General features: G+C 39.2%; 1 protein-coding gene across 1 annotated transcript in view; it reads left to right on the forward strand.

Moving 5' to 3' along the window:
• LOC126416083 (insulin-degrading enzyme) overlaps positions 1–19,843 on the forward strand; it is a 186,671-nt gene extending 166,828 nt beyond the window's left edge. Inside the window, exons 18-22 of the mRNA XM_050083571.1 lie at positions 1,041–1,198; positions 1,295–1,429; positions 15,580–15,789; positions 15,879–16,028; positions 18,862–19,843. The gene's annotated coding sequence lies outside the window, so the exon portion shown is untranslated. The remainder of the gene's footprint in view (positions 1–1,040; positions 1,199–1,294; positions 1,430–15,579; positions 15,790–15,878; positions 16,029–18,861) is intronic.
• The last annotated feature ends 1,030 nt before the right edge of the window (positions 19,844–20,873 follow it).

The raw sequence follows: 20,873 nt of genomic DNA on the forward strand, positions 1-20,873 counted from the left end.
CCACATATAAAAGTAGAAAAAACACTCTAAGCTTCCAGAACTTTCGGTTTTTTCCTCTTGTCTTTCCCACTTTCATCATAGTTCTTAATAATCAAAGGAGTATATGGCCGACTTTTTTAACAGTGAAGTTCGCTGTATACTGCTTTGATTACTGCAGGAGCATTTTCTGTACATGGGCTATTGCCTTTGTCACACTTATAGCGTGGATGGTTTGAACATGGACACAGGTGTTTGAAACTAGTCACCATCAAGAAATAAAACATAGATACTTCTTAGTGCAAGTTATGATGAAACTACAACCATTTATTTCAATCTGCATCTATGTGTATCCTCGGCCTCTTTCCGTGTGTCTCCTATTCATCCTGGGATTTCGGTGAACTGCCTGTCTTTTTTAAACATACCCAATCAATCTCACTCTTCCATGAGGAAAGAACTATTTAGTCCAAGAGATTGGTAATGTGTAACTTTTACTTAAATGAGCATATTGCCAGTACTCCACATTTCATCTGTCACTAGCAATTGTGTATTATAATTTTGTGTTTACTCAATTGAATTTTCATTTAATACAGTCGCCATTGTAATTCACACTAAGTCAGATAGCTTGGAAGGAAACAGCATTCTCAAAATAAAGTTAAATTCTCTGGAAAGGGACAGATTAAAGTAACTTTACCACTAAGAAATTCAATAAAAATCATCATTTTAATTAAAAAAATTTGCTCTTTTCACTGCAATTTAACTCTTTTAGGACAGTGTTAATTTAGTTCAGTGAAATACATTTTCTTCATGCTTCTTGTTCTACAAGCAGTAGTATAATTCCTTTTTAAAAAGTCTCTGAGATCCTTGACAGTTAATTGCTTCAGTCTGGTATTTCTTAGCTTAATGCTCACATTTCTCGTTGATGATTACACAGTGGAGTTTGTCTGCCTCAGATATAGGTCACAAGAACAGAGAATTTGTAAGTCATCCTTAAAGTTACTTTTACAAGTTAAAATTAAGTGTGTCACTTTTTCTTCTTATGTTCTTTTTTATTTGCGTTCTAGGTTGTAATTTTGTTTTCGAAGTAAACAATGCCCTGCATCGTAGCTCCTGCATTGAAGTTTATTATCAGTGCAATCTTCAGTCAACAGAAACAAATATGTTACTGGAGCTATTAGTCAAAATTATAAATGAACCCTGTTTCAATATTTTAAGGACAAAGGTAATATTGTTTTTTCTTCCTTAATTGTAATTTTTTTTTTTACAAACTATGTTAAGTTAATCATAGAATCACATGCAAAATTATTATTTCCTTTAGGAGCAGTTAGGATACATTGTATCTAGTGGCATTCGAAGATCTAATGGAGTTCAAGGTCTTCGAGTGATAGTACAGTCTGACAGACATCCAGAGTATGTGGATCAAAGAGTGGAAACATTCATAACATCTATGGAGGTATGTCGGTGATGAGAAGCTATTTACATAGATTTAGAGAATTTACAGTAACAGGAGCTTTTATCTTCTGTGCAACTGTGGTCTTTCCACAATCTTTGTGAATTGTTAATGTCACTTCCTTTTCTTCATCTGATGTGTTCCCCCCGGAGGGGCTCACAACTATTTTATGAGGACACACTTAATGAGCAGAAGTTATGAGCAAATTTGGCACTTCTTATCCCAAGTTGCTTACACCTCGTAAGTGCCTCAGCATGATGCATGGGACAACTTATCACCATAAACTTACACAATAATTACATGGAGAACTACAGCCTAACTTCTTCTGCCTTCTCTTTTGCTGACGAAGGCTAAGGCCGAAAGCTTTATGTAAGTGTCTTTTAATTGTGCCTGTCTGCAACTTAATGTGTCTTCTGTGCGATAAGTAGCAATCTGGCTTTTCCTACACTGTTGACACATCACCATCATCATCATCACCATCTGTGGAAAATCACCCATTTGCTTTAGCTGGTGGGAAGATCATTTTAGGGATACCTACTTGCCATGTTTTCAAAAAAGAGTTCAAAATACAAGAACATAATGCTTATGTCCTGTACAAGTGATGAAAAATTTCACGTAAGTTGTGACCAGGCACCATACACAGCAAAAAAAGTGTGTTCACTCTCCCTCTTCAACTCTAGACCCAAATAGCCTACAAAGCACACACCACCAGGGAAAAGATGGTTTTTTCCTCTATTGTCCCTTCTACATCTACCTTGAGCAGAGTAGTGTCCTCCTTGACGGATGTGTCCTGTAGGAAGACTACATCCTATACCCAGACCACCACTGTCCCCCATCCCAAAAACAGCCGGTGGTCAAATGAGGTGCGGGATATGGGCTGTAGAATGAGCTGTTCATCTTCAGTTCCAGACATCTGCCCAGATGTTTCCTGGCCTTGAACTACAGTTCCAAAAGGAAAAGAAGAGAAAGGAAGAAACTGAAGGGAAACATGGGCCTGGTAACCCCAACAGCTCAGATCCCCTAATGCCACCTACAGAAAACACGCATATTGACAACAATCCCCCACAATAGGTGTTACCAGCTCACATTGAATTGCAACATATATTTTTACCACTTCCACTACCCCTAAAAAATGAACGATTATTCAATGAAACTGTAATAGCAACTTTTGCCACCCTGCTGAACTTAAAACACCTACTACCGCTCCACCCAGTGGTTAGTATATTTCTATAGGATACCTGGTTCTCAAAACTACTCACTTATTCTCAAACATTACAAAGCATACTACAAAATATCAAGATGACCCTGGGAGGGTATTGGATATGAATCGACATTGGTCCACGAGACCAATACTTCGCTGTAATCTGTACCTGTGAACACATATTGGTCTCACACTCTGTAACATTTATCTACCTTCAGCTGACTACTGATTTGGTCTAGCAACTACCTCCTCCTCTACTCATTGTAGGGGATTTTAATGCTCACAATCCTTCATGGAGCTACTACAAAATCTCTTGGCAGGGTATTTCACAGTTTTAATTTTTGTGTTTCAAGATCCAGAACTCCCACATATTTAGCCCAGTATATGATACATTCTCAGCTGCTGATCTATCAGTCTGTAGCCCAGGTTTCACATGTTCATTTACTAGAAGGCACATGGTGGGACAGCGTCTATTTTCTGATTGTTCTTTCTTTAGCACTCTGATACTCATCAAAACACCCTTCATATTTGAACTTAAAGTATGCCGAGGAGAAAGTGAATCATCCTACAGTATAACGCAGTTGCTAAATTACAGGTGCTAGAAGCAGCGATATTTCTTTTCTCGGCACTCCACTGCTGAAAACCTGTACGCTATTGGAATCATCAAATAACTTCAGCCACCAAAAATTGCAGAAAGGCACTCCAGCAACATAAACAATGTCCATCAAGAGATACATTTATGATCTTCAAAAGGCTCTGAGCCTTATCCTGTTAATTAAAAAACACAAGAAGTAGTGTTGGAAAATATTTGTAATGGCTATTGGGACCTATACTTGTCCCTCTCAAGGAAGGGGCAAACCACACTGCATTTATGGGTACCAGTTATCTTCTAATATCTGTAGCATCAACCAGGATGGCGACATTCCGTTGACATCTAAATCAATCCTGAACAACTAGGAGTGCACTTTGCCCCAAGCTTCAGCACCTAAAAGTTACTCTCCCACCTCCCACCTTCCACCTCCATGAAACATGTGTGGAGAACATTTACCTATTTTTTGAGTCTAGAACCTGAGAAGCATCGAATGACCTGTTACAATGAATGGGAACTCCTCAGTGTGTTGATACTGGTGCCGTGTCATAAAACAGCTACAGGCCCGGATCACACACAGGACCATGTGGCACAAGGGTGGGCACCCCTCTCCACCCTGCTCCTTTTCCCAGTGGACTAAAAGTATAGTTATCTCAGTTTTGAAATTGGTAAAGAAGTCTCACAAGTTGGACAGTTATCACCCTATTCATCTTACAATGTTATGCAAGCAGTTCAAATGAATGGTGAAGAGATAATTTATTTCTGCTCTTGAGACTAAGGGAATTCTCTAAAAGGTTCAGTGTGGATTTGGGGAGGGCTGGTTTACTGAGGACCACCTAATTAATTTATCATCCGCTTCCAGAATGGCCTTCGTCTTGGTTCCTTTTTTTATGACCTGCGAAAAGCCCATGCCTGGGTGGCAGCATCGTATTCTCACTACTCTACATGTGTGGCACAATAGAGCTGCCCACCTAGCTTTTATCCACAATTCTTTGTCTTTTTGGCCCTTCTGCGTTCAAGGAAACACAGTCTTATACAAAAAAAAAAAAAAAAGGAAACCACAATGCCACAAGGCAGTAGAGCCCTTTCTCTCATGACAATTAATAGACTTACAGAAGCTGTGAGCCATACACCATATGTAGTTTTCTGCATCTATTACAGTTCTTAAAAAATATGTGTAGTGCAAAGCACCAACTATGGGGCCATAAAGGAAACTGAACCTTGAGATTTCTGTGATGGCTTCCAGATCACCACTTGCAAAATACATGTAATACACTTTTAATGAGGCAGAATTGTCCACTGATATCAAGACCTTTATTTACACAGTGAGTTACGTAAGGTGGTAGAAACATAACCACTTTCTAGGACTAGTTTCTGATGCTAACAAGGGGAGGATGCAGGACGGGTTCCACTAGTTTGGTTCAAACTCTGAGTAGAAGCAGGTAGATGACACTTTCAAGTTCATAGAATATCTCACCTGAGGGGGTCATAGGAAACCAAAATCACTCCTAAAGGAGTTTTTGAATAGTTTCTGAGGAATTTTTTAGCAACAGTGGCCAAGTTGAAGTAATGTGGCTCAGTAGTCAAGCACACCAGCTGGCAATTCACAGGCTTGGATTTGATTCTCGGTACTACTCCCTGCCCACCCAAGTCTTGCAATGTTACACTATTAATTATAAAATTATTTGAATATTTTTAAAAAGTTCAGGGTGCACTGAGGTGATAAATATCACGGGATGGATCCCAATATCATGTCGGGCCTTCTTTTGCCCAGTGTAGTGCAGCAACTCGATGTGGCGTGGACCTGACAAGTTGTTGGAAGTCTCCTGCAGAAATATTGAGCTATGATGGTGTCCTTAATTGTGAAAGTGTTGTCAGGCAGGATTTTTTGCATGAAATGACCTCTCGATTATATCCCATTTATGTTGGACGGGAGCCATGTTGAGTGATCTGGGTGTCCAAAGACAAACCCATTCTCCCATGGTTAACTGTCATCCATAAAAATTCCATTGTCGTTTGTAACAATGTTATAAAAAGGAAAGTTGCTACTCACCATATAGCAGAGATGCTGGATTGCAGATAGGCACAACAAATAAGACTGTCACAAATAAGCTTTCGGCTAGCAAGGTCTCCATCAAAATTACACACACACACACACACACACACACACACACACACACACACACACACGCGACTGCGATTTCTGGCAACTGAAACCATATGTGTGTGAGTCGTGTCTGCGTGAGTGTGGATGTGTGTCTTTTGTGTACTTTTGACGAAAGTCTTGCTGACTGAAAGCTTATTTGTGACAGTCCTTTTGTTGTGTCTATCTGCAAGTCAGCATCTCTGCTATATGGTGAGTAGCAACTTTCCTTTTCATAATATTCTTACATTCTGTATTGGATTTTTCATTGTTGTTTGGGAATATGAAGCCCATGAATGGCTGCAAATAGTCTCCAAGTAGTCAAACATAACCAATCACCGTCACACTTGAACCATACCGTTAGCTCTTACTAACTGAGGTCAGGATTCAGCTGACCAGGCCACAATTTTCAGTCATCTGGTTCCAATCATCACAAGCCCAGGAGAGGTGCTGCAGGTGATGTCGTGCTGGTAGCAGAGGCACTCGTGTCGATCGTCTGGTGCTGTAGCTCGGGAGTGCGAAATTTCACTGCACTTTCCAAATGGATATGTTCGTTGTACATCCCACATTGATTTCCGCAATTTTTTTACTGTGTTACATGCCTCTTAGTGCTGATAACTCTACATTAATGCCACTGCTGTCAGTCATTAAGTAAAGGCCATCGGCCACTGCATTGTCTGTGATGAGAGGTGATACTTGGTATTTGATATTGTCGGCACACTCTTGACACTGAGGATCTCAGAATATTAAATTCCCTAATGATTTCCAAAATGGATGATCTCATGCATCTAGCTCAACTACCATTCCACATTCAATGTCTGTTCAGTCCCCAACCACAATTGTCTGAAATCTCTTTATACGAATCACCTGAATACAAATGACAGTTCTGCCAATGCACCATCCTTTTATACCTGGTGCATGCAATACTACCACCATACGTATATGTGCGTATCATTGTCCTGTGACTTTTGTCACATCAGTGTATATGCGTAAAATTAGTATATTCAGTTATTATTGGTTTTCGTCTGGAGCTTACACAAATTTAATTAAAGAGAATTACATCAGATGTGTTTTGCTTTTATTTATAAAGCATCTTCTATGGCTATTCTGCGAATTGGATACGCACCTTTGTAGATTTTTGGTTGTTTTAGATTAAAAACAATGTTTTGCCTATAAAGCTGGAGTACAAGTTACTTATGGTATTCTTTACATATTATCCAAATTACTGCTTCTTCCCTCCTTGTTAGCAGTGGTTGATGTTGAAAGACTTTGTGTGTATGTTGGGGGGGGGGGGGGGGATGAGAGAGAGAGAGAGAGAGAGATTAGAAGGTGGGGGAGGGTAGAGGGTGAATGTGAATGATGTGTTAGTGTGAGTTAGTGTAAATTAGTGAAAACCTGTTGTGTATGTTTGGCGGAGAGGTGAGGGATTTTTTTCTGAAGGGGGAGGGGTGGGGGGAGATTGCATGGGGTTATTTTATTCCAGTATACCAATAACTGAAACAATAAATGTTATAGAACAAAATCATAAGATACACAGTACACTTCCACGTGAATATGTTGAAGAAAGTGAGGCTGCTGTTGCTAGTAACAGAACAGAAGTATTTCATTCAACAATGAATCTGTTTACGAAGTGAAGGATTAACAGTGGGATCCCCAGTGTCTGGAACCATAGCAAACATATTTATGAACCACACAGAACAGATTATATTTAACAAAATAGAACGAAATAGATACAACATCCTATACTGGATTAAATGTATGGATGACATCTTGTGCATGATAGATGACCCAAGCAATAAAATTGACCTGTTACATACAGATATAAAATCTGGTCATGATAGCATACATTTTGCAATAGAGAAAGAGAAAAATAGGCAGTTAAATTTTTTGGACATCATCGTACAGATTCAAAAAACCAAGACATTTGACATATGCTGAAGACTGACAACAGTAGACACAGTTATACATGAGACATCACAACACCCCATTTCTCAAAAACGGGCAGCACTTAGATACATGCTAGACAGACTAAACATAGTACCATTAGATACAGACAATTAGCAAAAAGAAATGAATACCATAATACAAATAGCCACAAACAGTGGATACAAAAAAAACTTTATAACATATCTGTACAATAAAATCAAGAAACAGAAAAGGACAAACACCCAAGGACAGAAACCCAGACAAAGGAACACACAAAATACAATAACAGGGACAACACAAACTGAGAAAGAAACAGAAAACAAAAGATGATGCAAATGACATACAACCACCACTACACACACAGAATATCCACTATTTTCAAAAAACAAGGCATAAAAATAGCCCACCAAACCAACAATTCAGTTTAAAAATACTTTCCTAAAAAATAGGAAAAACTGATATATATCAGAAATCAGGAATACACCACCTGAAATGCAGTACATGTGATGGAAGATAATGTACATAGGTCAGACCAAGAGGACATTTGACACGAGGTACAAAGAATATGTAAGAGCATGGAAGTATGGGACAAATCATTAAACTTTTGCAGAACATACACCCACACTAACATAAAATTACCACCAGAGACACAGACATGGAATTCATAAGGACAAACAGCAATAAAAAGACAGGAAAACTACCACATTCAAAAAAACATAACAGAAAAGAAACATCTCACAAATGATCGGACCAACCTGGTAAAACACACACTCTTTAAACTGACAGACCACTTGATATGACATTAAATATACACACATAACCACAAGCTCCATTTACTACTACCATCTTCTCTCAGGTTCTGCCCTCTAATCACCATCTAGACCTGTCCAACATATTCAAGACATTTTCATTAATTTACACTAAGTCACACACATGAATCTCTCACATTCATCCTCTACCCTCCCCCACACTCTAATCTCTCCCTTCCTCACACTCACACACACACACACACACACACACACACACACACACACACACACACAGAGAGAGAGAGAGAGAGAGAGAGAGAGAGAGAGAGAGAGAGAGAGAGAGAGAGAGAGGGGGGGGGGGGGGGGGGGGAGGCGAAAAATGAATAAAAATGTAGTTTCACAGGTGGGAAACACTCACAACTTGTACAAAAACAAATGAACAGACATAAACACTGTAATACTTCAGAGTGAGAAACACACACAACTTCATTTCAGTTTACAAAGGTGAAGTGTAAATAACCCAAATGCAGTGCAAGAAATACTGCAGAATGGCAAAAACTACCAAATACATACGTGAAATGAAGTTTTTCGACATCAACCACTGCTAACAAGGAGGGAAAGGCAGTGCTTTGGAGAATATGTAAAGACACACAGTAATTTGCACTCCAAATTTATTAACAAAACACTGTTTTTAATATAAAACAACTAAAAATGTGTAAATATATGTAACCAATTTGCAGAATAACCGTGGAAGATACTTCATAAATAAAAGCACAACTCATGTGGTGTAATTCTCTTTAATTAAACTGCAGTAATCTCAAGACGGAAAATCAATAATATCTGATTTTAACAGCTGCAGCGGAAAATGGTCATGCAAACAAACATATTACTATATTCAGTTTAGTTACAATTAAGTTAATTAATATATTTAAACAGGTAATTTATATTGTTGGATGAATTTTGAATGAAAATAAAATTTCCAAAAATGTTAGCAATTACTTACCCGCTTTTTATTTTTAATTCCAAGTAAAATACATTACTTAAGGAGGATAATCGTCAAAGAAACATTAAAATTGTTCACACCGCACACATTTTGTGAAAGCATTTTTTGAGCAAGAACATATTTCTGAAATATGTTTCAATGAAAAACACACTTTTTTCAAGTTTTTAAATGAAGATCTTTCCTGTGTCACTTTTGATGTGTACCAAGCATATCGAATCATTAGGGTGAAAACAGGAACTCTCAGTAGATGCCGTGTGATCAAATGTATTTTAATTGCATTTTCTCTTAAGTCTTGCTGCTGTTGTAGCAATTCAGGAGCACTTTGCAGTCTTTCTAATTAGTTTTTTCGACTTGACAATAGAAATATGCCTCGCAGGGTTGAGCAAGAGGAATACATTTGGGTGGAATGATCTTCACAGTATACGTTACTACACCTCCCTCATTTATGAATGTCTCATCACACACTTCAAATATGCTTGGCATCCCCACAAATCCATCATAGAAAGGAGTTTGTTGTTAGCAAAATATGGTTTTAGTGTTATTTCCAAGAATTGTGCACAGAACTTGTTTATTTGTTTTCCTGACTTGGAGTAAGTGATAACAACATGCTTATGTTCCTTTCCTCATTTCTGAGCAGCACCAGCAACTCGAGGACCAAATTAATTGGCAGGTCCATGCATATGTAAAAATACAAGGGTTAACTTTTCTCCAAAATGGTCTTTGCACCCTTTTAATCCAGTCTCCTGTTATGCCTTGATTCATACTGGCATCCAGTCTGGTCTTTGTTAATTTTTTAATTGAGGCTGAAGTTTGGCATTTTATGTCTTGTCTGTATACAGAACTTCTCTACTCTTCCCCATTTCTTAGAGTTAAGCCTACAACATTAGTTTTACTGACAAATTTTGTGATTTTTCACTGTATTATTAAATGTTTACACTCGAGCCTTTTTGCCCAGGTATCACTAGCAATAAAGTGATTTCTTTCTGACAAATATGGAAATGCAACTGCCATTGCCCATTGTTGTAATGTTGTCAACGTGACCCGTTCATACCTGCCTTGGGCATCCTGAATTCTTTCCCATGTTTCGAAGTTGATGAATGCAATTTTGTCATTTCTATTGCCATCTTGTTCTGTTTCTTTCCTTCAAATTTTTCACTTTCTTTCTATTTATTATTTATTTCCAATATTGAGAACTGTCATTTTAAAGATGGGGACTTCCATTTTGGATGAGCATCAGCAAAATCGATGACTTTCTTCTTAACATTCAAAGACGCCAAAGTACAAGAGGAATATTTGTTAGGATTGTAATCATTGGCATTAACATCTGTACCTGAAGAAGGAACCTGTTACAAATAAAATAGGACTGCCTATATTAAAAATGTGAAAGTGTATGAGTGAGTGGAGAGGGTGGGGGTGGAGGGGGTGGGGGATCGACACATTTCTTCAATTCTTCATAAAGTTTTTGTTTGTCGGCTTTGGTGTATACTATCAGATCTCAACCATTTTCTATGAATTCATTTTTCATAATTTCAGTAAGCTGCTCTGCAATTCTTAACCAACAGCTATTGCTAAAGAAACCACAGACACAGGAGGATTGTCAATGGTAATGCCTTTTGCTTTATTAACTGAGCGAGGTAGCGCAGTGGTTAGCACACTGGACTCGCATTCGGGAGGACGACGGTTCAATCCCGTCTCCAGCCATCCTGATTTAGGTTTTCCATGATTTCCCTAAATTGTTTCAGGCAAATGCCGGGATGGTTTCTTTGAAAGGGCACGGCCGATTTCCTTCCCAATCCTTCCCCAATCTGAACTTGTGCTCCCTCTAATGACCTCGTTGTCGACGGGACGTTAAACACTAACCATCACCACCACCACCAGCACCTTTTGCTTTATTAATTGAAAATCATAATGAAGAGGACTGGTGATTTTTTTTATTGTTTTTTCAAATCTTCCTTAAAATATTTTGTCTCAGTGTTTTCAGTAGTCACTTTGCCGGCAGAAAATTCTTGTTGGGTTTCCATTTTCCAATAAAATAACAAGTTTTTATTGAAAATCACTGCAGATATGTTGCGAAGATGCTGTTCACAACCGTTCAGATTGCTAGAAAATGCCAGAAAATAATTGAGACGATAAACAGTAAGAAATAATTTAATTGGATGGATAAAAAACTCTATCACCAGACGGCGGCAAAACACATGCCTCAAAAACGATTGTAATTAGGCAAGCTTCAGGTTTGAAGGGGAAGGGGAAGGAAGAGGTTTTAAGGAAAAGGACTGTAGAGATACAGGAAAAGGGGTAGATTTTGGGAAGGTCACCCAGAACAGTGTGTCAGGGGAGACTTACCATACAGGATGAGAAGGAAAGATTGATTTCATCTGACAAAATTTGAAAACCTGAGAGCTTAAAGGTGGAAGACAGGGTAATATGCAGACAGAGATTACTGCTTAAACATCATGCACAAGTTAGTAAGAGTGAAAAGCTAAGTGTATTGTACATAACAGAGGTGGGTGGGGCGGGGGTGAAAAAGTGGGTAAGACAATGAAAGATGTAGAAAACTAAATTGGACTTAAAAAAATAGTAGTTACTGTGAAGAAATGCTGAGAAGGAAGAAATTAATGTAAATGAATGTCAGGTGGATGGTGAGAACCAAGGACACGTTGTAGCGTTAGTTCCCACCTGCGGAATTCTGAGAAAGTGGTGTCTGGGTTAAGATTGCACATGTCTGGTGAAAGGAGTGCCGAGTTCAGGATTGTCATGTTGTAGAGCATGCTCTGCAACAGGGTATTGCGTGTTGCCACTATACATCCTCTACCTATGGCCATTCATCCTAATTGATAATACTTTGTAACTTTGTACTTGGGGGATGTTGGTATAGAGGGAGATGGCATCAGTGGTGACAAGAAAGGTATGTGATGGGAGTGGGATGGGCAGAGATTTCAGGTGATCTAGGAAATGGTTGGTATTTTTGGTATAGGAGGGTAGTCTGTGTACTATGAGCTGCAGGTGCTGATCAACTAAGGCAGATATACATTTGGTGGGTGCTTTGAAGCCAGCAACTATAGGACAGCCAGGATGATTGTGTTTGTGGATCTCAGGAAGAAGGTAAAAGGTGGGGGGGGGGGGGGGGGGGTTGGGGGGGTGAGAAGTTCTGTGGATTGAGGATTGAGGTGACAGTCCTTGTGAGGGACCTGAGGTTTTAAGGAGGGGCTGCATGGCACTTTGAATCACTGGATCACTGGGATGGGATCTTGATGGCAGACACTGTATGTAGAGGCGTCAGACAGCTGGTGTAGGTCTTCACTAACATACTCCTTTCAGTCAAGTACTACAGTGGCGCCGGCCGCAGTGGTCTAGCGGCTCCAGGTGCTCAGTCCGGAACCGCGCGACTGCTACGGCCGCAGGTTCAAATCCTGCCTCGGGCATGGATGTGTGTGATGTCCTTAGGTTAGTTAGGTTTAAGTAGTTCTAAGTTCTAGGGGACTGATGACCACAGATGTTAAGTCCCATAGTGCTCAGAACCATTTGGGCCATTTGGGCTACAGTGGTAGATCCTTTGTCCGCTGGGAAGATAATGATGGAGTCATCAGATTTTAACGAACATAGAGCCTGGAGTTCTGCAGAGGAAAGGTTAAGGTTGTGTTGTAGGGACTAGAGAAAGGGCTGTGAAGCAACACTGTATGTGAGAAATTCTTGGAAGGCTTGTAAGGGATAATTTTTGGTAGTGGTGGTGGATCAAGTTGAGATCGTGGTCTGAACTGTTCAAGGCAGTGTTCAGTGTCAGGTTCGCTATTGGAAAGGTATTGGGATTGGGTTGCAAAGTGATATTTCCAATTGATACTATGCATGAAGGAAATAGGTCCTTCACCAAAGCATCATGATCAGATGCAGGTTTAGGGCTGAAATTGAGTTCCTTAGATAATACAGGTAATTCAGGAGGGAAGAATGCTTTATATGAGAGGTTAAAGACACTGTGCTGTTGTTACTGGTTCTTGGGATTATGGGTTATTCTTGTTCTGGAAGACAGTGGTGAAGGCTGTGGAATATTAAGGGGGCTGGCGAAGCTCTATTTGTAGGAGAAGAGTGGTGGTTGATGTTCTGGCTGTTTAGGGAGCTGCAGAGGGACAGTCACTTTATGCCCTTGAACAATGTGGACGGTCAGCGAGCTTCGTCTAAACCCTGGGTCATGTCAGGATCCCAGGAAATGAACTTGCTTATAGCCTGGTCAAACTGGCTATCAGTAAACCGACTCTTGAGATTGGTATTACAGAAACAGATCTCTGATCAGTATTACACCATCAAGTTTTAGTGCCTGGAATACGACATGTCTCACTCTGACTTCACCAAACTTACTACGGGTGATTAAGAGGACTACGAATATGTGGAGGTCCTCCATGCAGGCCTCTCACAGGGACTCTTCTGTACTTACAGGCTCTGAATTGGCCACACTTGGCTGCCTCATGAATGGTCATCTCCTCCATAGCAAGGACTCACCCTACTCTCGTCGGGACTCATTTGGCTGTGGTCCTCACTTTGTTCGGCTGTCCAAACCTAGCCACCCTGTGGCAGACTCCTAATCTCTCTGACTCACTTTGTGTAGGCTCTCTAAATGACCTACACATATATAAACATTTGCGCTGTCTCCTTGTGGCAAAAATGATATATATAGAGGTATGATCATCCCACTAAAAGGAATTAACGTTTATCTAGTGTCCCAGAACTGCCACAACATTCTTAACATGCATGTATCTATGCCCTCATGTGTTTCTGGGTAGACAGTTTATGGCGCAGCTAAACGATAACTGCAGTTCTCGACAATCCACATCATCTCTCTCCCCAACCGCTACAGCTGTTCTTGGTGTCAGGAGATGATGCCTCAGCGTCTGACGTAGTTTTGTGTTTTATTCATGAAGCAGGCTTTTACTGTTCTCTCTAAGAGAGGGCCACTTAACCTTATTGACCCATTGAGGGTTTAGCAGAACACACTGTTGCCTCCTCTGCCCAGACTAAGCTGTGGCTGTGTGGGCTTGGTTGTCCATCATGATACTCACCCTACCTCCTCTTTTACTTTTCTCTCCCCTCTCGTGTGGTCTGTTAGGCTTATTCATCTTTTGCCCTATCCATTGTGATAGTCTTTCTAAGGCAATTCCAGAGTGGCCTGTAATTACATGAATAAGGGCAGAGATTCTCTCTGTGGGGCAAAGTTTGCAGCCACAATAAGTCATCCTTTGTTGTTGAGCTTTTATATTTCTGGGAGCATGTAGAAGGTAAGGAGTGCGGGTCGTGGTGGGATTTAGGAGTGAGGCAGTCTCCTGGGATAAGTCTAGGATGGACCTAGGAATTTGAGGAGAGACTGAAGATCACACGTGCTTTCTGGAATTGGATCACAGTGGCAGGGTTTGGTGGTGGATGTGTATGACAGCTAATGGAGCTCCTCAGCCAGGTAATCTCTGCACTTCATAACAACAGAGGTGGAGCCTTTGTCTGGGTCAGTTTTTAGGTGGTGGATTGCAGTTATCTTTCCTCACCATTATTCCCCAAATCCCTCAACATAGAAACTTAACTGCACCTCTTGCTCTTCAGCGTCCACGATACCGCCAGGTTGGTAAGTCAAAGTGTAAAAGGCTTCTTCCCCACCAGTAAAACATTTGCCCTCCGTCGCATCATTTGGGTGCACTGTGCTTACATTTGCATTTGGTATCTGTACACGAATAAAAAAAGTCGGCTCCACTACCACCATAAATTAAGGTTTCTATTTGACTGGCTTTCATTGGCACAGTAGGAAGAAACTGAGATATATTGCTACCTCATATAGCAACACGTATCACCGCACACTCCCACAGGCAGCACTACAGCATCCTCCCCCACCCCTACACTGCAGTCTTTGTGCCTCCCCCTCACCTCTCCTTTACCCCCACTACCCACCCCAGTTGAGATCGCTATTCACTGCAGACAGGCCTCAGTGCCCAGAGATGACCAGGACCCTGTGCCTGTGCTTGTGCCTGTATGCTGCTCCGTCCTTCTTGTATGTAGTGAGTAGCAATGTATTCTAATGCTTACACAAGTATAGACTAGTTATATGTGCCAAGGAAACATTCACAGAAAATAATGAACATTGCCATAAATTCTTACTTGTGTACTGGGATTATCCCCAAGATGGAGACAAAAATGAATTCTAAGCAATGGAACTGAAGTTCATCAGAACCATGTACTGGGAGATCAACAAGAATATTTTCTTATACTGGTATCCTTCCTTTTCATCATTTAGAAAGCTTCAGTTGTTTGAAATTTTTTTTATTTATGTGAAATAGTGCTGTCTCATGCTTCCCAGTTGCACCACCTTGAAACCGTTTCCCTTTCCTGTAGCACTTGGTGATGCCATGTAGCCAGCAGCAACTTTACCTCGTTCAACTAATTAACGTGGAATACTGTAGGTCAATAGAGGAATAGAGTTTTTGTCGCTTGATATTTATCTTGTCAACATAAATGCATTGAGTGTGACTTGTATTTATCATCAGTAATTTATTGTGTTTTCTGTTGTACAGGCCTACATTGAACAAATGTCAGAGGAAGAGTTTGAAAGACACAAGGAAGCTTTAGCAGCTCAACGTTTAGAAAAACCAAAACGGTTATCTGCACGTTCATCGCGATTTTGGGCTGAAATAACTTCCCAACAGTATAATTTTGATCGTGTAAATATAGAAGTTGCATACCTTCGTACCTTGACAAAAAGTGATATTTTGAATTTCTATAAGGTGGGTTTTTGACCGCAGTTATAAAAAAAAATTCGATTTATGTTCACTTGTAACTGTAGCAATTTATCTAACTTATGTGGAATATACAGGAACTAATACATCACAGTTCTCCAAAGCGACACAAACTAGCTGTGTATGTTGTATCAACTGCTGAAGGGGGAGCAGGAAATATGCCGAGGCCATCTGCTCCAGATGCAGTCATTGATGGCATGTTGCCACCACCATCGTTTTACAAGAAGGTCAGTATATCATTTCTCGAAAGTGTTTGTGCTCACACATGTGTAACCCATACTGTCTAAACTGATTCTCCTCCAATGCTAGTACCATTCTTGAAAAGAAATATACTCTTAATTGGTGATTGTGTAACAATTAACATAATCCAGATTACACATTGCAGCTGTACTTACATACATGCTGGTTCACACATTGTAGTTAACTTTATTTAACATTGTTCTGCTAAATTAATTTTACTACTTTTTAATCATCATTAGTGGCTCTTGTGGTTATAAAACAAAAGCTGTTATCATATTGGTTGAAACTTATTATGTTATAGTAGCAGCATCTTGAACAGTTTCCAACTTTGGACCAGGTCTGATGGAACCACAAACCTATTCATCATATCCCATATTTCTTTTTTTTTTTCCTTCTTCGCCCACAACATTTGTCCTTTGAAACCTTATATTAACTGTCTTCTTCGGTGTCCTTTCTTCTTCTTCTGTTCTTGTTGTATGTCCATATCATAAAGATCTTGAATTTTTTGTTTTGTCTTTGAGAGACTCTGGTTGTAACAGATCTCTCATTCTCTTGTTTCTTCAAGCATCTATGCAAGCCAATGCAATTCTTGTCCTCGATAGTCATTTCACAGGCTTATATTCTGCTTTTTCATTTCCTTAATTGTTCAATTGTTGCAGAAAAGTTTAAATGTGCACATGATAAGTCTTATATATTCTTCTTTCCACCTTTGGGGCACTTATTTCTTCCAAATTAGTCTTCTTATGCATTAAAAAGTTGCCCCACTTTTATACATTTTTAGCATATCTTTTTTGTTTCTTTTGTGTTTGTCAATCCAAGCACAGCCAAATGCATTACAAGGAGGAGTTGTATGTTATGAAATGAGATACTCAGGAAGAACCAGGATATTGTAACATCAGTAGAAGACAAGAACAGATTTGATACTAAAGTTTTGTGAGAAACATTCTGTAAAAAGTGGAGTGCCCCAAGTGCTTAGGCATACTAGGTTATAGTACATGGAACTACAGCCTTGGGACAACTTTGGGACAAGCATCTGCCAAGCAGTTACACAATAGCTAGACTTTGGATTCTGAGAGGTGCTCAGTTTTGTTGCGACTGAAAGAGAACAACTCTGACTTTGTCATTGAGGCAGCCATCAGGTGGCCAGTTTTCATATCAAAGATTGTACAGGTAGCACAGTGTTACAGAATATTCTGTTGCACCAGTTTAATAATTAATCTTCTTAAATTAAAAACAAGTCTATGAATACTCTCATTAATTAAAAAGAAGTTATCAGTTTTTTTTAGTAGAAGCTGTTTTTAGTATGTGCATAGCATAGAATTTACAGTCGCACTTTGCTTTGCAGTGGTACATTGCCGAAGATTACACTCTACACTTTGTCATCTGTCAGTGTCTCACTGCCCATGACTACTCAGTCCTGTTCGCTGAGGGAGAGGAGAAGAGGTAGGGTGGGAGATTTGGGAGCCATAAAAAATACAAATACAAATAGAAGTTAAGTAACCCATTTGTGAGACTGAAAATGTTACACAATGTTTCTGTGTTAGTACAATCCACCTGCTTAGCTGGATGGTAATGTGCTTGCCTCCCATGCCAGTGGGCCTGGGTTCGATTCCCGGCCGGGTTGGAGATTTGCTCCACTTGTGGACTGGGTGTTGTGTTGTCCTCATCATCATTTCATTCTCATCACCGGCACACGAGTCGTCCAATGTGGCCTCCCAGCCAATTATGCCATACGCTCATTTCCGTTTTCTGTGTTAGTATATGTTGAATAGTTCACGAATAAGGTGTCTCATTACATTTCATTTTGAAACAGACTTTTGTGATGCCGCTAAGTGTAATGTCTATGAGGGCGTGCTGAAAAGTAGTGTCTCCAAATTTTTAATGTGAAAACACTTGAAACTTTTTAAATAAAAGAAATGCTATTAACATTCTACATCTTTGTTTGTCACGTCTACATATTTGCAGCCTTCTGCCACAAGAGAGCTGTGAATTGTAGCATGTAACTTTGCGGTGTTTAACGTAACTGTGTCAGTTCGTAAGAAATCCTGTGCTGTAATAGTGTATCGAATTTGAAGAGTTCATCGACACAGAGCACCCTCTCCTTTGTGACAAAGCAGTACGAGTTGAGGTGAGGTTGCAGCTGTACTGACAGTCGAATATTCTACAGTGACAATATCAACAAACTGATCTCTTCTCAGCAGAAATGCTTTTGTTGTCGAGTTGATTGTGCTGAAAAAGAAGTATGTAAACACAAAGAATAAAGATGTAGAAAGTTAATAATGTTTGTTTTACTGAAAAAAATTTGAGAGTTTTCACGTAGGAAAAATTCAGAGACAACACTTCTCAACATGTCCTCGTACTCTAGCATCTCAACTAATAATAAAAGTTTACCTTTACTTTGAAAATACATGATAAGGAAAATTTATTTGAAAAAACTGTAAAATTGCACTTAATTTCAGGAGGTGAAATTCCAAGTACTCGTGGATTACACACAAAAACAGTCCATGCTGTTATAACTCTTTAGTTTATTTCAGGTAGTAGAAAGGGATAGGTTGCAGGAAGTCAGAAAAGGGGGCAGGTCACTCAGAGACCCTGATGCGAAGACAGGAAGGGGAGGTGACAGAGAGAGCAGGGTACCAGAGTGGCGAGTATGGGAGGGGAGTGGAGACTGCAACTAGTAGGGGGAAAGTTCTTAGAATTTTGCCTCCTGAAGGTGAGGCGTGGCCAGCCATTGCCTCTCCTTGTAGTTTTAAAATCTATGTGATACACATTTTGTCCTAATTTGTAATGATTTTTATGTTCTCATCTGTTTGTTTCCAGCCAACGAGAATACAGGATATCACAGAGTTCAAGAGCAGTCAGGGGTTATTCCCTCTTGTGAAGCCGTACATCAATATACCATCAAAATCAAAGTCAAAACTGTAGTGAATTCTTTACAACCATCAGTTTTTAGGGCTCAACAGATGAGGTCAAAACCTTTACACATGTTGGATACTGACAGCAGACGAGATATCTTTTGCTACTGTGTATTCTCTGTGGTACGAGTATGTATGTTATGTAGTTTTCGTATGGGTGCTGCATTTTCCGGGACAAGTATCATACAGTGTGATAGTTTAACTCCTCACCTGCACTGTATCTGCAATTAAGTTCCTGTACATAGGAATTTAAAATAGTGTTAAAGGCCATATTTCAGATAAATACTTCAGTATTGTAAGTACGTGACTGCACGTACTTTAGAAGTAAACATTGGTACTGTAGAATTTGTGATAGTCCATTACTTTCCGGTACTGACCAAAAGACATTTCTCAAAAATAGTTCATACGTTTCATACCCTGAAATGACTATTAACTGATAAAGAAAACTGCTGCACTGTAGTAATTACAATCTACTATTGTTATAAATTATTGAATTACAGTTCCACAGTAGTTCAGTATTTAAATTGTGCTCCAGAACAGTGGTTCTCATCCAATAACAAACACTGTTGCAGCAACCAATTATGAGCTCACGTATGGTAATAATTAATTCACAACAGCATAGAGAATTTATTTTTTATAATAGTACTTATGCAGATCAAGAAGTAATGAAATAATGTTTCATAAGAGAGTAAATGAAACCAGGATTCATTATTATTTAAGAAATATAGATAAATCACTGCATTAATTTATTAAACTGTACGTCATGAAAAAGAATGATATTTTATTATTGTTCAAAGGTTTTATGTCAAATTCTGTTGTTGCTTAAATATGGGCTAATTATTGTGGCTAATTGGGATTTAAGTGGTAATAAAATTGTCTGAATCAGTTGCCATTTCTTTACTTGATCATTAATCAGGAGAATATCACTAAACATACATAACTGTACTACATTAATTGTCCTCAAGTATAACTCACCATTAGTTTGAAATAGTTCAAAGTTGTGTTGATAATAAAAATCATATGATAAAACATAAATATAAGAAAGTGTAATTTCAGAAATAAAACAAGTGACTTCCACCACTAAAGAAATACTGTAACTAGCACTGTGAGGAAAGCATGCTAATGAACCAGTGACCCATTCATACTTAAACATGAATATGGCATAGGTCATGTACGACCTTATTCCTAGACTATCATAACAGCACCATGTCATTAGAAAAAAATTTTGGCATAATGAACTTCCCCTGATTTCTACATGTAATATTTCTGAAACTGCTTGAAGGAGATAAATAAATTAGTGCCCTGATTGCACTTAGTTCAGTTACCAGTTCCTGTTAAATTTTGAGGTATTGTAGGAGTATTTTATTAAATATTAAACATAGTTTCAGAAATCCTCAGCATGTGTCAATAATCCGTAAATAAATACTGGAAAATACCCACTTTACCCACACAATTGTTTTCTTCATTAGGATACTAATCTAAAACTACAGTAAGCTGTATATTCTAATCAATATATCTGGAAACTAAACACGTATAGTTTGATTTGTTCACACAGTAATTAGACACTCGAAGCTTCATATGCGGAGTGTTACATTGCACGATGAAATGTGCTTTCGTGGTCAAGAAACATCACTTAGTTTTCCTGCTAGACATTTATTTGTGTGTGCACAGAATGCGTGTGACCTGTGTTTTGAAACAGGTATGTCTAATCATTTGTTGAAGGAGCCAGTTGTTAGTGCCCCCTGGCAAGAGAAATATTGCAGAATGGTATGCTGATAGCAGATGCTGACGTTTTGGCCAGTAAAAACAAATAATTTAATCTTCAAAAGATTGAGAGAGATGATATTTTAATTGTGATGGGGGACATTACACTGGCACAGCTATAATTCTATACTTATTGCAGGTAAAAACCTGTCT

This window comes from Schistocerca serialis, chromosome 8 (assembly GCF_023864345.2).
Source record: "Schistocerca serialis cubense isolate TAMUIC-IGC-003099 chromosome 8, iqSchSeri2.2, whole genome shotgun sequence".
In the NCBI taxonomy this organism is placed as follows: domain Eukaryota; kingdom Metazoa; phylum Arthropoda; class Insecta; order Orthoptera; family Acrididae; genus Schistocerca; species Schistocerca serialis.